The 16,095-nt window shown below is 41.9% G+C and overlaps 1 protein-coding gene across 6 annotated transcripts in view; it reads right to left on the bottom strand.

The window, feature by feature from the left end:
- CALD1 (caldesmon 1) overlaps positions 1-16,095 on the bottom strand; it is a 261,350-nt gene that overhangs the window by 155,594 nt on the left and 89,661 nt on the right. For 5 of the 6 annotated variants that reach the window (XM_075005280.1, XM_075005272.1, XM_075005264.1 and 2 more), the window contains one exon: positions 12,941-13,046. The exons of the other annotated variant lie outside the window; for it this stretch is intronic. The gene's annotated coding sequence lies outside the window, so the exon portion shown is untranslated. The remainder of the gene's footprint in view (positions 1-12,940; positions 13,047-16,095) is intronic. 6 annotated transcript variants of the gene reach the window in all.

Below are 16,095 nucleotides of genomic sequence, written 5' to 3' on the forward strand. Positions count from 1 at the left end.
TTTTCCTTGTTCCTCTATTTTCCACGGAATACAAATGTATTGTTTTGGGAATATTTTCCAACCCATTTCAGAAAATGCAAAAGAATTCTCCTTGGCTGCTAGTGAGTTTTTCTCCATAGTGATCTCCTACTGGTCTTGGAATTTGTTCCCTGGTCTGACAATTGGCCCGCTAAACCCAGGTTTGTGAGTTCCTTCCTTGAAGGGGCCATTTAGGGACCTGGGGAAAATACATTAACAAAAAGTCTGTTAGGGATGGTGATAGGTCCTGCTGCAAGAGCAGGGGACTGGACCAAATGACCTCTGAAGGTCCCTTCCAGCTCTATGAAATAGGTAGGTATATCTCCATATTCAGGGGGGCTGATAGAATTACCAGGACCTTAGGCAAGATGGCAGGAAGGGGAGTGTCCAGCACTGTTTTCCCAGAACAGGAGGGGCCTTGGGTGGCAGGGCTGGGGACAACCAGACCTCAGCACTGCTGAGACTGTGTTGTGTCCCCTTCTCCCTCTGGCCAGCCCTGAGAGCTGCCCAAAGGATACTGTGCTGTGCTCTGACAGTGATTTAAAGGGCCTAGGGCTCCAGCTACCACTACTGTAGTAGTGGCCATGGCACCCAGGAGCACTGGGCCCTTTTGTATCACCAGGCCTTGTGGCAATTGCCCCCTTCGCCCCTCTCCGCCAGGCCTGTCGCTCCTATACGGATTGTAATGGTGTTAAGGTGCCTTCAAACTCGTGGACATATAAGAAGAGGGGTTATGACTCAGCTATAATTCTTTTCTTCCGCACAGGGTGGCTACTTCAACTGGCCCCTCCATGAAACCCCCCCGTCTCCTGCCCCAATAAGGACCCCAGGGCTAACTGCTGTTGGGGGAATCACACATCCCCACCTGGCAGCTAAGATTTTCAGGGGCTTTCTGCAGCACAGGAGGACTACTTCAACTGGGCCCCCCATCAAAAATATTTTCGGGGCCTTTCTGCCACTGAGCACAAGCATCCCCTGGCAACTAAGATTTTTGGGGCACTGCTGCCATTGGCTGTGTTGGCAATGTCTATGTAGTGAAGAGGGAAGACATAAATGGTTTTTCCTAGACTTTTCTATCCTCTTTATTCTAACTTTGCACCCCTTCACGCAGGGAAGAGTGGGGGCAGGGCCAGTTGAGAATGCAGACTGTGCACAGAAGCTGTCTAATGGACTGGAAAACTGAAACTGCATCCTCCAGTATCTATGTTTTTTCAAAAACTTTATAGTCGTCATCTCTTTCTTCAAATTTTCATTGTCCCTGTGTTATTTTGAGGGATCACATGCAATCAACTGATGGGGGAAAAGTCAGTGTACGGCCAGTTCAGAAGACACACACCTGCTGATTTCTAGAAAATCCTTGATAATTCAGTTACAGAAGGAAAAGATTCCTGTTGACGTGGTGATCTTTGTTGATGCCCTACTATTCCTTCCTTCCTTCCAACTGGAAAAATTGACATTTGCTTACCACCAGAGGGGAATCTGGAAAATGCAATTTGGGAAGACGATGTCAACTACAGGAAAAATACCCAGACTGCTACAGAGATGAGGGAATTGGGGGATAGGTTCCCACAATGCGCTATGGCAACAGTGGATGTTTGCCAGCTGAGCATGGCAGCAATACTTTGACTTTGTGAGGAGCACGTGGGAAGGTGAGGAGAGTCAAAATCAAATTTATAAAATCCAGCGTTACAAAATCAATATTAATAAGTTTGAATTTATCTTGTAGTGTAGACATAGCTGGAGAGTGAGGGCCTCCAGCTCCAGGGCTGCAGCAGTGACACAGAAGTCCTCCCATCTCAGGGACAAGGAGCTCTCTCTTCCCGCACCTCTCCACCCCCAACACAGCCTTGGGGCAGGGGAGCTCTGTGTCCCTCCAAAAGCCCTCCAAAATTCCTGCACTCACCTGTGAAAGTGAGGTAACAGTGCTACTTTCAGACAAAGGAAGGAATCCCTCAGCTTTTTAGATTTCCTGAATGAATAATGTTTAAGTATTTCCAATTGGACATCTTTGTCAGGTATTGAGTCCCCAATTTGGGCCTTGGCAGGTTGATAGATGTGCCACTGATGAAAAGCTGCATGACCTTAAGCTAAATGCTATAGCATAAATGTTAGTTTTTCTAAAAGGTCAGTCCTATGCAATAAATACCCAATATATAGCCGTGAACAGAATGTATGACTCACAGAATAGGTCATACAATGCATGTCATCTCCTGAAAAAGCAGCTTCAGAACCAAAGGTGATCTTGACAGGCAGCTGTGCCTTACTTTATTTAGAGACTACAGGCACATCTCAAACCTCATGCCTAAAGCATAGCCTGAGTCCTTGAGCTACGCACAGGTCAGGTTCACAGAAAAAGGTATTCCCTCACTGTTACCGGGGCTCACAGCCACTGCAGGCCCTGGGGCAAGGTGTGGCGGGGGGAGCAGCTCTGTTCTCAGGCAGAAGGGGCAGGGCCTCAGGTGGAAGGAGTGGGGCTCAGGCAGTTAGCTCATAGTGCCACTCAGATTGCAGCGTGTTCCACTCTCCACCACTCAGAGCAGCACAGAGCGGCACTCTGGTGTCAATTCAAAGAGGTCTGGAGCTCCAGCCAGGAGCTCCAGGACCCTTTTGACTCTCTGGGCCCTGGTGCAATTGCCCTCCTGGGCCCCCAGCCCCATCATCTGGCCTGTTCAGTGAAAACCACAGAACTTCCAGAGAGGTTAGTGAAGCCCTTTCCGTGACTTCTCATTACACCCACACACCCCACCACCATTCCCCCCACAAACAAAATGGAATAAGCATGGGAGGAGCTGCACAGAGGAAGAGCCTTCCATCCCTGCCTTTCCTCTGTCCTACTTACATCCCATTTGCATGCAAAGCTCCCAACAGCAAATTTCTACACTGAGATCTCTATAATTCATATTCCACCCCACCCCAGAGCTCTTAACTCTTGCATCCCTTTGCACAGCATAGTTGCATGAGTTCCCCTCTTGGGGAAACAACCAAATGAGAAAGGACAGGGCAGTTTGGGGCTTGTTAATGTTACAGAAGTTATTCTCCATGTACATCAGTGCAACAGTGAGTAGAATCTGGCCCACTAAATGAAGCTGGAAGAGGAGGTCTGAGATAAATATCAGGCTTAAATATCAGCCTTGAGCTACATCCAGAAGCCTGAATTTCATCAATATTGAATCAGGCATTTGTAACATGGTCAGGCCATGACTGCTTAGCACAGAATGCATTCCTCGACCTACGTGCCTTCACTAGTGTCCCGCACTTCCAGCAAACAACTCTTGGCTACAGTATACAGTATGGTTCCATTTATAAGTTTTTATAAAGGTGTAATAAATTATTCCTACTTGTCATAAGCTTGTTTTATGACACAACTGATGTGTAATATATGTGGCTATAAGAAAATGAGTAAAAAGTGCTAGAGGTAAACTATGGTTACAACCAACTTTTCACCTCTATAACAATGAATAAACCATTTCTTAAGCGCAAAGAAATCATTTTTAAACCCTTATGAACTATTTCTAAATGGACCCCTGTATGTTTCTTAAACCAGAGTTCCATCTCTTCCCCATCATAGGAAGCAAATAAATATGTTCCACATAGCTTACAGTGGGAGTGAGTCTTTCTGATGACCTTAAAAACCGCAAGTCTTGTCTAGTCATCATGGACATTAAAATCACAGAATTGGCAGTGGTAGGAGATCACTGGCTTTTATAATGCTTCAGGAAGGCTTTTTATAAAGCTAAAGTAGCCCAAAATCTGGCCTTTCCATGGTATTTTAGCTGCTGGGAGGTAGAATAATTCTAGACCTATAATCTTTTTCTCTGGAATTTATTAAAAAAAAAACAAAAACAAAAAAAAAACACATCCTCAAAACAAATACAAGCACATGGCTAAACACTGGGCTATTAAGATTCATGCCCTCCCACAGAAGTAAGAACTCTCATTCTTAGGCTCCTCCTGGATTCCTAACTCTCCTTTACAGCAATCACATAGGACAAGTAACAATTGTACCATAAGACCTGGTTTGTTTGGCCAAAACTGGATAATTTCCCAGGCTGTTTCCAGGTTCACAAAGCTTCCTTACCCCCTCCTTTAACCAACTTTTAGAACAGTCTAATTCTTCACTGTACAAAGTTGAAGTGTCAAAACTGCATTTTGTAGGAGTTCTTTGTTTTAATTTCTAATGCCCAATGTCTGTTAGGGGACTTGGTTGTTTGGCTAACAGTTGCAATTCATTATTTTTTTTATGATGATTCTCTCTGGTTTGCAGATATGTGATGAGTCTCATATGTTTAAATAGAGTGTAACAGTGCTCCTTTGACCTCACCAAGTACAGTTGGAAGGAAAGAAAGGTAATTTTCTCAAAGAAATGTTAAAAATGTGTCTCTACTATAACACAGATGGAAAGGATAAAGAAACTCCAGAGGGATTAAAATATTTTAGATTAATTTGGAAGACAGCCACACTGTGTAAAATCTGGCTAGTTTGAGCCATGCCAATCCCAAGCCATATAAACAATCCCATTTAAACTCCATTTGTTAGAAGGGACATTACAAAAAATAAAATTACTGGTTGTAAGTCAAATTACCTCCTGTTCTGTAGTCTCTTCCTACTGCCTAAAGAACAAACACATGTATACTTTAGTATAGCTTGTATGGTTGCTGTATAAGTCATACTGCTTTGGAATTATGTCTTTTAAGTAGATGGTTTTCGGCCCCCTCAAGCAAGGCTTTAGAAGTTATGCAATGTTAGGTCTGGTTGGTACTTGAGCACGCTTATCACTTATAAAGCAAAGGGTTGTTTTTAGACCAGGGCGGGAACGATTAAAGGTCTAGAAAACATGATCTACGAGAAATGTTCCCTCTAATCTTTTCCATCCAAGTGAGGAATAAAGTTTGTTATGTGCACCAAGGCATATGGAGATGTGCACCATCAATAGAAACATGCCGCAAGCTGCGGGTGCTCCGCTAATCAGCTGGGCGGCATCTGAGTCTCTCCCGTGTGGTTGTCAAGAGCATAGCTTACTGGGACCACTGCCTATGAGGGAAGATGAAAAAACCTGCAGAAGAGCAGACTGAGAGGGGACATGAGGGCGGTTTTCAAGTATATAAAAGGTTGCTACAAGGAGGAGGGATTAAATATTGTGTTTGTTTACCTCTGAAAATAGGACAAAAGCAATAGGCTTAAATCTCCTGGGTTTAGATTGAACATTGAGAAAATAATTCCTAACTGTCAAGGTAGCTCAGCCCTGGAATAAATTGCCTAGGGGCATTTGTGTAATCTCAGCCACTGGACAGTTTGCAAGTCCTTTCACGCCTATGATTCTACGTCCCAAAACATTGTCATAGCTGTCTCCTCCTCCTCACACCCACTTTACCCATTACTCACGAGTGCTCAGTCTAGTATGAGTAGTGACATCACCTTCCTTCTCTTGGCTGTAAAACTAGGAATTAAAAAACTGAAACCTGAGATGAAAGCTTCCGTCCCTTCCTAAAAGCAGAGAGTTCCCTGCCTCCTTTGTTGCTTGGGTGATCAACGCCATCCTACAGTTCCCCACCACTTTGCTTGTCAGGTAACAGCGTTTCTTTCAGCATCAGTCCTCTTCAGCCTCTTGTAAATAGTTCCCCAAGGAATCCAGCAGACAAGTGAACCAGTGGAGGTGAGTACGGCCCTATTGCTCCTGCTCTTGACTGGAGGAGGGAATGTGAGTCAATCATTTCACCACCTGACACACAATTACATCTGGGGTAGAAGTTCCAGATATTTTACAGCAGAGAGGAAGACTATGCAAAAGTTCAAGCACAGTAAAGGAAGAAAAATGCCTTTTATATTTGGAAATTTAGAGTGAGTTTACGTGGTCAGAATAATAACAAAGAAACAAATTTAAATTTGTTTGGGTTAAAAGGGCGACCATTTCTTCTCTGATAAAATGTACAAGATCTCCCAGATATCATGTCTCAGAATGCTATAATTGCTGATTGTGAAATCATATTGTTTTTTGTATGCATGGCTAACACAGCCCATGACTGCACACTTGTCAGCTGTCTACAATAATGTTATTGCTTGAAAATTCTCTAGAAGTTGTAACCCACCCATATATGGAGATCTGACTTATTTTGCTACAGACAGCTGCTATACCAAATGTACTAAAGCACCATATGCACATCTTTATTTTTACTACAACCAACACTTGCTATTAACATGTTTCCATACCCAATCTCAACTGCACAGAGAAAAGAGCCAAATTCTGCTCTCTTTGGAGTTGTTCCAGGTTTGTACTGATGTAATTGAGTGCAGAAAGCTAGCCAAACAGTGAGGAGTTTTTAGCCAAAGAATAAGGAATGTCTTCTGGTCACCTTTTGTTCTTTGAATTTTGTGTACGAACCTTTGTTTGTTGATATACCCTCTCTGCACATTCGTGAAAACAAAATGTTCTTTAGTCACTTAAACTTTCCTGGTAAAACAGATTTATATAAATGCTTCACATAACTTCAAAAACAGATGTTAGATAGTAAAAGGGTATGTTTACAAAAGAAAGGCTGAGGCCTACTCATAAGGAGCGACTAGAATCTTTTGTTCTGTGCTTTATTTTAGTGCTGGCAATAAAAAAAAGACATTGTTACACTGCAAAATCTTATTGATAAATGATTTATTTAAATGTGATACTCCCAGAAGTTCAAAGGAAGAAGGTTAAATTATATGTACAACCTTAACTCTGCCCTTCTCTCACCACCACCACCACCACACCACCACCACGTGTTTATATTCCTAAACCACACATCATTTCCTTTATACCTCTTATACTCAATACTGCACTATGAACTTCATTTCCCCATCTCACACAGATGCTTCTCTACAGATTTCCAAGCTCCACGTAGAGGGACTTGCAGTATGTTTGTGATACTTCAGCCAGTTATCTTACCTCAATATACTACTTTTCAAATCTTCACATTCCAAATCTGGATGAAATAAAGGACATGACCTATGCAGCACCAAAGATACTCTAGCTGCACTTTGGAGGTGTCAGCTTAGAATTTCCTCCTGATAAGTATGACTGACAAACATGAAAGAATCAATATCTTTCACTTCATACCAAGAAGTACTATACACATGCAGAACCTATGAAAACCAACCCTTACAAAGCATCCCCTTTTTACACATATTTTACTGCACTTTAGCATCTGGAAATAAGGGAGGAAGAGCCAGCAACAGGAGACCAGACAGCTCTGTGCAATCAATGGGCTCCAGTTTACCAGTGTTCCTAAAATATTCTCTAAAAGAATGTTCCTGATCTTCAGCTCATATTGTAGCTTCCTTATTACTCCTAATTAGGCTTCCAATGTAGCACCTTAAATAATTTATCTCCACCCTTAATATGTACACCATGCAAATTTCATAGATTATCATCATTTATCATCTCTTAGGCAAGGTGCAGAGGAGAGATCATTTCTAATTCTCACTGTTAGAGTTATACATAGGTTGGTTATTGACTATAGACATTTGCCTGAAGATGTAAAATGGAAACATTTTAGTAAGAAATCAAAAATGAGTGGTGGAATTCAGCAAATAAAAATAAATAGGGAAAGTGAATTTTATTTTGAGATTTGCTGATTGAACTTAAGTGAATTGAAACCAAAGCAACTGTTCACACAAACCTCTCCAAAGACAAATAATCATAAGTTACCTTTAGTTTTATGCAAGGCAGAAAGAAAATATATTTAGATTTGTCTTTCGCTGTTGATACTACCAAAAAGCCAAGTGGGCTATACAAGAGGTAGGATAGCAAACAGCAAAAAGACCGCCGAAGCCCCACAGCCATGTTTTAGACTACACATGCCACATAACTAAGCACTGCAATTTTCTGCCTCAGGCTCCCACATTTAACAATGGGAAATACTACTTTCCACAAAAGATGATATTCTAGTTATGTGCCCTTGTACCCTGTCAGCAAAACAGCTGGTATCCAAGTCACAGCAAATTTGTATCAGCTAGGCAATAAAAGTCAATCTCAGTTTGTATCAAACTTTCAAAACTAGCCTGGATGATGGGTAGCAGTTTTTCTACCCCTTTTTTTTCCCCAAAACCCACAAACCCAAGACGTGTGATGCTTTTATGTTTCACATAATTAATATTTGTCATTATATGCTTTCAATGTAGAAATCACAATTAAAGTGTGTTACCCTTTCAGTCAATGCAAACTACCAATGTTGAAGCCTTCCAACAAATAAATGGAGCTTGTAGTATAGATACAGGCACCCCACGTGTGGTGGAAAAGAACCTTCTCTCAAATATTTACTTCAGGTAGTCTCTTGCAATTTGGGGGATATGCTCTTCTAAAACAGAGAACAACCTGCAGAGACTCTGCAAGTTTTATCAGAGTCAAAGCTTAAGTACAGTAACCCCTGAAATGCATGATTACAAGTTGCGCTTAACTTGCATTAACGCAAGTTAAGCGCAATTCAAAAACCCTGCTCCCCCGGCCCTGGCTCACCCCCTCGCAGGGTAATGCAACCCTGGCTCAACTCCACCCCCACACCCCTGCTGCAGCCCTAACCCACCCCAGGCTTAACCTTCCCCAATTGTCCCCCACAACCCCAGGACTTACCTTTCAAAAGGAGCTCCACATACTCCTGCTGCTTCCCCGGCTACAGAATGTGCATTCCTCAGGGGTAAAAATCCTCCGCCCAACTTACGCGAAATTTGAGTTATGTGAGGGTGTGTGGGAACGCAACCCCCACATAGCTCGAGGGACTACTGTAACTCAGAGAATTCTAATTTCATTTCTGTTTTGTATTTATCATAAAATCATAGAAAATTGGGGTTGAAAGAGACTTCAGGGGGTCACCTCATCCTGCGGCGTCTAAGACGTTCCTCGTTTGCCATTTGTGGCAAACGGGGCAGCATAGTGGGGCTAAATGTGGCTCAGGAGAGCTGCACATGTGGGACACCCCTCCGGCCGTTCCGCACATGCTCCCCAACACGTGGTGCGATAAACACATGGTGCCAGTGGTGAAGGCAACTCCTCTGGCCCCAGAGGGTTTCCACCCCAGGCATCTTGAGCAACACAGCATAGCTTCAAGTGAGTAATCTATGGGGGCGCTTGGCTGGGTGGGAGGTGGGCATTTGGCTGGAGGTGGGGTGGAAGGATGGGGCAGCGGCAATTGGTTAAATTTTTCTTGGACACCACAGATGTAGTCCAACCCCCTGCTCAGAGCAGGACCAACCCCAATTACATCGTCCCAGCCAGGGCTTCACCCAGCCGAGCCTTGAAAACCTCTGAAGATGGAGATTCCACAGCCTCCCTAGAAAACCCATTCCAGTGCTTCACCACTCTCCTAGTGAGTTTTCCCTGATATCCAACGTAGACCTGCCCCCGCTGCAACTTGCGACCATTGCTCCTTGTTCTGTCAACATTTATACACCCAAATGTAACTTACTTTCACCAACTCATGCCAAATAGGGCACATGTCCAAAAAGAGTTAAACAATCCTATGCCAAATGACCTAGAGACAACCTATAGAGACATTTAAGAAAAAGTATATAAATGGTAATTAGGCCATTCAGCGCTAGTTAGGCTAAAACTTTGGAATGTGTTGTATTGTTAGAAATTAAAGGGAATTAATAGTTATACGTGTTTCCTTATATTGCTTATAGATACTAACCATGTAAACAGGCATTTCTTGTCTATCTCTGTAAATGTTTGTTCAGAAATCAAAAGGGAAAATTAACATGTAAATGAATCTTGGGTGAGATAATGTCATTGTTAAGATGTCTCTTACTGGATTAAACCGCCTTATGTTATTTACCTGATGTTTCATTAGTATATGTTTATATCAAAAGACTATTGTGCTCTCCCAGGGGCTGCTGCAAGTATATAAAGGCCATTGGGTCCTTATCCATTTTTCTCAAGCCTGCCTGGATGCTCCTGGTGAAAGCTGCAAGCCATAAGAAATGAGATCCCAGGTTATCCTGGTGCCCGTTTAATGGACATTGACTTAGGGTGCTAGATCTGCTTGATGTTTCATACACAGAAAACCAAAGCCAAAAGGACTGAGGTCCCAGTCATTGCCTGGAATGATTATGGACGTGAACTTCAGACTATGAACATGGACTAAATTCTAAAAGAACTTTCTGCAGCCACAAGATCACCATCTCTGTCACAGAGATCTGCTGGACACAGATGTTGCCAGATGAGAGTGTCTCAGATTTGAGAGGTACAACCTGTAATGAGTATTTTCCAGCCTTTCTGCATCACATGAACAGCGCAAGGATTGAACAGCACAGCAATGAACTTGCACCTGTATGCAATCCCTATGCTTATTCAGAAAGTATTCTTTTGAAACTTTGTCTTGCCAAACAGTTTTTACAGGAGTGGGTTTCTTGGCAATTATTCGGTGTGAATTCCACAATTCCTAGTATGTAACTCCTAGGAGCGATTCCTGAATTTAAAAAAGAAAAAAATGTTTCTCATCTCAAATTTTGGAGGAGTCACAGCAAGTTTGATTGTTTTGGGTCCTCCTTAAGTGACGCAATACTTTCTGTAACCAGTTTCCCTTGTTTCAGCGGCCAGCTAGCTCTGAGTTTATTTAATGCAGTGAGTAATGCAGCTGAGCAGCTGAGTTACACTGCTAATCAGACTCAGTGACTAGTGAAAGGCAGTCAGCACATTTTCAAGGGACTGCAAACTGCATCGGGATGAATTATATCACTTCCTGAGCTCACTTGCCTGGTATTCAGCTAAACAAAACTCCAATTGCACTCACACTTGCACCTCTACAAAAATGTCACACAACACAAAATACTACCGGGGCTCAACTGTAACAAAGAGCTTCTTTATAAAAGCCACATAGCACTGGTGTACAAAGTCCCAGTCTCTGCTAGGAAACTCATTCTGCTGAAGAATCAGTTATGGAGGAGAGACACAATTTTCAGCTCATCCTGTTTTTGAAGAAATGGAGCTAGACTTGGTACTGCATTTTAAAGGAGAAACAACACATGAGGTCAGCCTGAGGGAGAGAGGGCAAAGGTAGTTGTGGCCAGATTGTGCACTATTCAGATCGTGGACTGCTCTGGGGGGATTTCTGACCAGCTTGGTAAAGCAGATAGACTCAGAGACTGCTCCAACCTACAACATATTTGCCCGGGCTGCCTATGGCTGCTACGCAGCCCAGAATTCCCATGACAGAGCAGTATGAGTGTGATCCTCACGCCCTGATTCAGCTTTGCTTGCATCGACTTCAGTGGACTTTCAATCAGGCCTTTAACAAGAAAACATCAGTCCTGGTGAATTTTCCCTGAAGTCACTGCAGTTACATCAATGACGAAACTGACTCAATGACATCTCTGAATTGTTTTTTTTTTTCTTAGAAGAATAAACTCATTCAAGCAGATCTAAAAAACACCCGTTTGCTTCTACGGTGGTGATCACTATTAACACATTTATGTTTACCAGAAATTACTACTAACTGGTGTAACAAATATGGCAGTACTGTCTATTCTAAGTAAAAGACACAAGTGTGGATAGTGAAGGAAGTACGGAAGGATAGTGTGGAAGTGTGTAGTGAAGACGGTAAATATCAATGGTTGTTAAATGACATTACATGTAACAGATTTATCCATATGGAATCCATTAATGCCTCCTGACATAAGGGTCATATTTGCATACCGTATTGCAAATCTAAAGAAAATTATCCCTATCCCGCCAGATGTATATGGCATAGTCTTCAGCTTCAGATAGTCTATTTGACTATTTGCTAGTCAGCAGTTTTCCACAGAAACTTTTTTAATGGAAAATGGCTTTTTGAACAACATAGAAAGCCTCAGGATACACGTCTAGGAGAAAATGTTCAGGTTTTCACATCTTAAACTGAACACAAAAACTGCCTTTGTTTCCTGAGGTTACTATAATTCTTGCTTGTTTGTATGTTTCGTCTTAGGGTTTAGTTTTTCAGAAAAGTTCAGAACACTGTGATAATCTTTTCTTACCTCTGGGTGCTGAGCATTTAAAAATCTGTGCCTTAATCTCCTTGGGTCAGGTTGCTAAAGGCATGTGGGCATCTAAAATGCAGCTAAGCACTTCACATTACAATGAAGACCCTGAAAACTGGACAGAAAGCTGCCTTCAGCCATTAAACCCAGGCTCTGGACTGGTATTGTTACACTGATGCAAATTTTTAAGAATAAAAGAATTTGTTTAACAGTAGTCTTCACTGCACTAGAGTCAAGTATAGTACAATAGCAGTCTGCAGGATTTAGCCAGTCTGAATTGCTGTATGAAAATATGTCAGGGTTGTAGTGTACAGAAACCGGAAAATATTTCTTCAAAAATGTTTTGAGCCCTCTAGCAGTGTTCACTCAATTCTGGTTCCAGAAACCAGCCAGGACAGCAGTGTGCATATGCAGCTCACCTTTGCGACTGGGTTTATTTAGTAGATATGGTTATCTCAACCCCACTGTCTGTGTGGTTCCCTCATAACTCATTTGTTAAGTAAAGAGCAAAAGAAACAGGAGTCTAACATCACAACTACAAAATCTCATTCACATGACTTAATATGATTTAGTATTAATTGCAGACTCCTGAAGCAGAAACTTTAGAATTCCAGAAGGAAGTAAGAAAACGCTACTCAGATTAAATGAAGAAATAGGTACAGCTGTGAGAACATTTTCCACATCCCTGAGAGGTAATTATTGCAAAATTCAAGTATTTCATACAATCCTTTACATCACCAATGAATCATGATGCAGACAATAGTTTACTATAGTGTCGCCAAAATTATATGGGTACAAGGCCTGATCCAATGCCTGGGGAGGTTATGGGGAGTTATCGGCTGACTTCAATGGGCTTTGGATCAATAGCTAAGGCAGCACGTCAAAAAGCGCAACTGCCATTGGCAAGGAATTCAAAAGTAGTCATTTTAATCAGACTCACATGAAAGCAATCAGATGCACACTTCTGGGCCTGTCAATCACGCACCAGCTGCCGGACACTAAGGAATGAATTAGGAATGATGTCTCTGGAGCACTGTGGGTGATCACTGTAAAGAAATGAGTTGCAGAGGAATGTTTAGTGAGGATGATTTTAGGATCACGCACACAAAATGCTCTTTCAAGGGACACTTTTTCAGTTCAAAGAACTATTCTCAGTAGAAAGCACTATCATGATTTAAAAAATATAAAAATACAGCACAGCATTCCAATGATAACAAACAAAAGCACCTATTGTCAACATCCAGTGAGACTGCAACAACATGAATGCTGCTAGCAGCAGAACAATTGAGATGAACTCTTAGTAGAAAGAGAACAACTATTTAGGTTCATCCCAGAAGACATACCTACATGTGAAGGAGTCGAGGGAAACTTAACAGTGGATATCAGGAAACGGAAGTAACAATGAGCTCCATTAAAAAGGTAGCTTAGTCTTCCAGCGTGGTGGCAGAAGCCCTCCATTTGAATCATTTAAAACTGAGAGGAACAAAGCTGGAGAACCTACGCCAGACAGCAAAGTAATCCTATATTGACAAAGAAAACAAACAGTCCTGTAGCACCTTAAAGGCTAGCAATTTTATTTATTAGGTAATGAGCTTTCATGGGTAAGATAAATCTGACAAAGTGGGTCTTACCCACAAAGGCTAATTACCTAATAAATAAAATTGTCAGTTTTAAAGGTGCCATAGGAGTGCTTGTTTCTTTTGTTTTGTTTTGTTTTTTGTGAAGCTACAGACTAACAGAGCTACCCCTCTGAGACGATGCTGACAAAAGGAGATAGAGAAAATGACCTAGGGAAGATGTTCAACAGCACAAAGGAGACCTGAGCACTTAACACTCATTGAAAGTCAATGGCAAAGGGATGCCTAAGTCCTCTTTGTGCCTTTGAAAATCTCCTCCCACATGAATAATTTGCCATCTTGCATTTCAGTCAGTGTATAACAGGGGTAAACAAACTTTTTACATTTGGCCCAATTTTCATCCCTGCAATTAGCAGCGCCCTCACACCCCTCCACACCCACTTGTCTAATGATGTAATCCAAGCCAATTAAAATTTTGGTTATGTTCATACTAAAAAAACCTTTTTGGCCTGTGTAAGAAAATAAGTCTGTAGAATGTAAACACTTTATTAATCAGTATGTAAGTGTGAATACACACACCTAAAAACAGCAACATATTTCAATATTTTTAGTTATATGGATGAACCCAAGACTCAGCAGCTGATTGTGCTGCACTCCCTTTGCAAAATGTCATGCCCACCAAGCGCTCTACTTTGCTCACCCCAGTGTATAAGACTACTAAATTCACCGCATATGAAAGCCTGCTACACCCTGAATTCCCTCTGCATTCCCCTTCTGGAACACTGTGGACATAAGCATGGATCTTGCAAAACAGTACTAACAAGACTACTGCGAACCTTGCCACTCCTGTGTCATCATAGAAAACTGTTGTGTTAAATGATACCATGCACCTTCAGAGAGCCTGGGCTATTTTCTGAGGAATCATGCCCCTCCATATGCAGCCTAACGTCCCAGGCCCATGCGATGCACTGAATATATTATTTAGATCCACCACAGTGTATTTATACTTGTTAATCTGTTAGGGTTTGATTGTGGAAACCTGACTTATGCTAATAAGCAGGTGCTCAAAGAAAGTAACTTCATGGGCTTTTCACATTAATTAATACTCGCCAAGTTGAGTAAAAACTTGGTCCTTAGGGTTTACAGATTCATGCTGCCTGAAGCATGGAGATGTTCAGAACAGTTTTCATTCAAACCATTATAGAGTGTGAAGTCAGATGCAAAACTGAGAGCAGAATTTCCACAATGTAAGGGGCATCTAGTGTCAGGCTTTTAGTTCAGGTTCATCTCGACTTACAACATTAAATTAGTTGCAGCAATAAAGATTACTAGATAGATGCAGCATCAAACTCAAGAAAGGACATCCTTAACCATCCCAACCAAGACCTAAGGAGAGGGACCCAGGACCTGACTAATTTTGCACACTAGTTTGCTTCAGTGAAATTACTGCAGACTTACAGGGGAGAGAAAGGCGTACCAAGCCCCACTCTGTTGCCAGAACCCTGCCTCCTGGACATGAGCTAACCCTTCCCAAGATAGAATTTCACTCCCGCTTTTATGCCACCCTGAAATGTCAAATTGATTTACCCATTTCCAGTTTCACAGTATGCACAACTTGGCCACGGCAGAAACACTCAGCAGGAACTGCTTACGACCATTCTTCAGACCCCTGACATGATTCAGACCACGGAGTACAAAGGCTTCTGAGTCTACAGAGAATTTTTTGCTTCCAACCAAACCTGTTCTTCTTCCAATCTCTTCTCAAGAATATTAAACATGGGGATAATGCCACAACATAGTTCCCTACTCTTTCCCATGCAGTTACCAATATTCAAGTTATAGGATCCGGTCTGGCCATTCTGATCGGTGTCCACGCCACCCTACATATGACTTTTACTGAATTAACTTCAATTGAATGCCAGCAAGTGTTTTATTGTTACAATTTTTTTCTCCTAGCCATACAACCTGATTCTGAGGACAGTTCAGAACTGGGCTGGAATCTAAACTTCATGGCTTAGAGTAGTGGTTCCCAAACTGGGGTCCACAGCCCCTGGGGTTTCATGAGGGTGTGGTGGGAGGGTCCATGAAAAAATAAAAGATAAATAAAAATCATCATATACAATAAGTTTGAAATAAATTCCAAAGTGACAATCCATTATTATTTTAAAATTAAATATATTTCAATAATGTTATTAATTCCTGTCCAAAAATCTGTTTGGTTTCCTTTTACGTATAATGAAGTGCACATGGTGGCTAGAAGTGGCTTTGATGGGCATCCACGAATGGTTTGGGGAGGGCTTTGCGGGTGCGGTCCATGAACAGTTTGGGAGGAGTGACTGGGGGTCCGCTCTAGTGAAAAGATTGGGAACCACTGGCTTAGACTCTTCTCTACCACATCTTGTTACATTTTGGCCTTACAATAAACTCTTTCACATGCAGCAGCCCGGGACTGGGAGGTTGCTGGATATGAAAATATTTTATATATAATTATAAGCATATTATAATTACATATAAATGA

The sequence above is a fragment of the Carettochelys insculpta genome, chromosome 1 (genome assembly GCF_033958435.1).
Source record: "Carettochelys insculpta isolate YL-2023 chromosome 1, ASM3395843v1, whole genome shotgun sequence".
Lineage (NCBI taxonomy): Eukaryota > Metazoa > Chordata > Testudines > Carettochelyidae > Carettochelys > Carettochelys insculpta.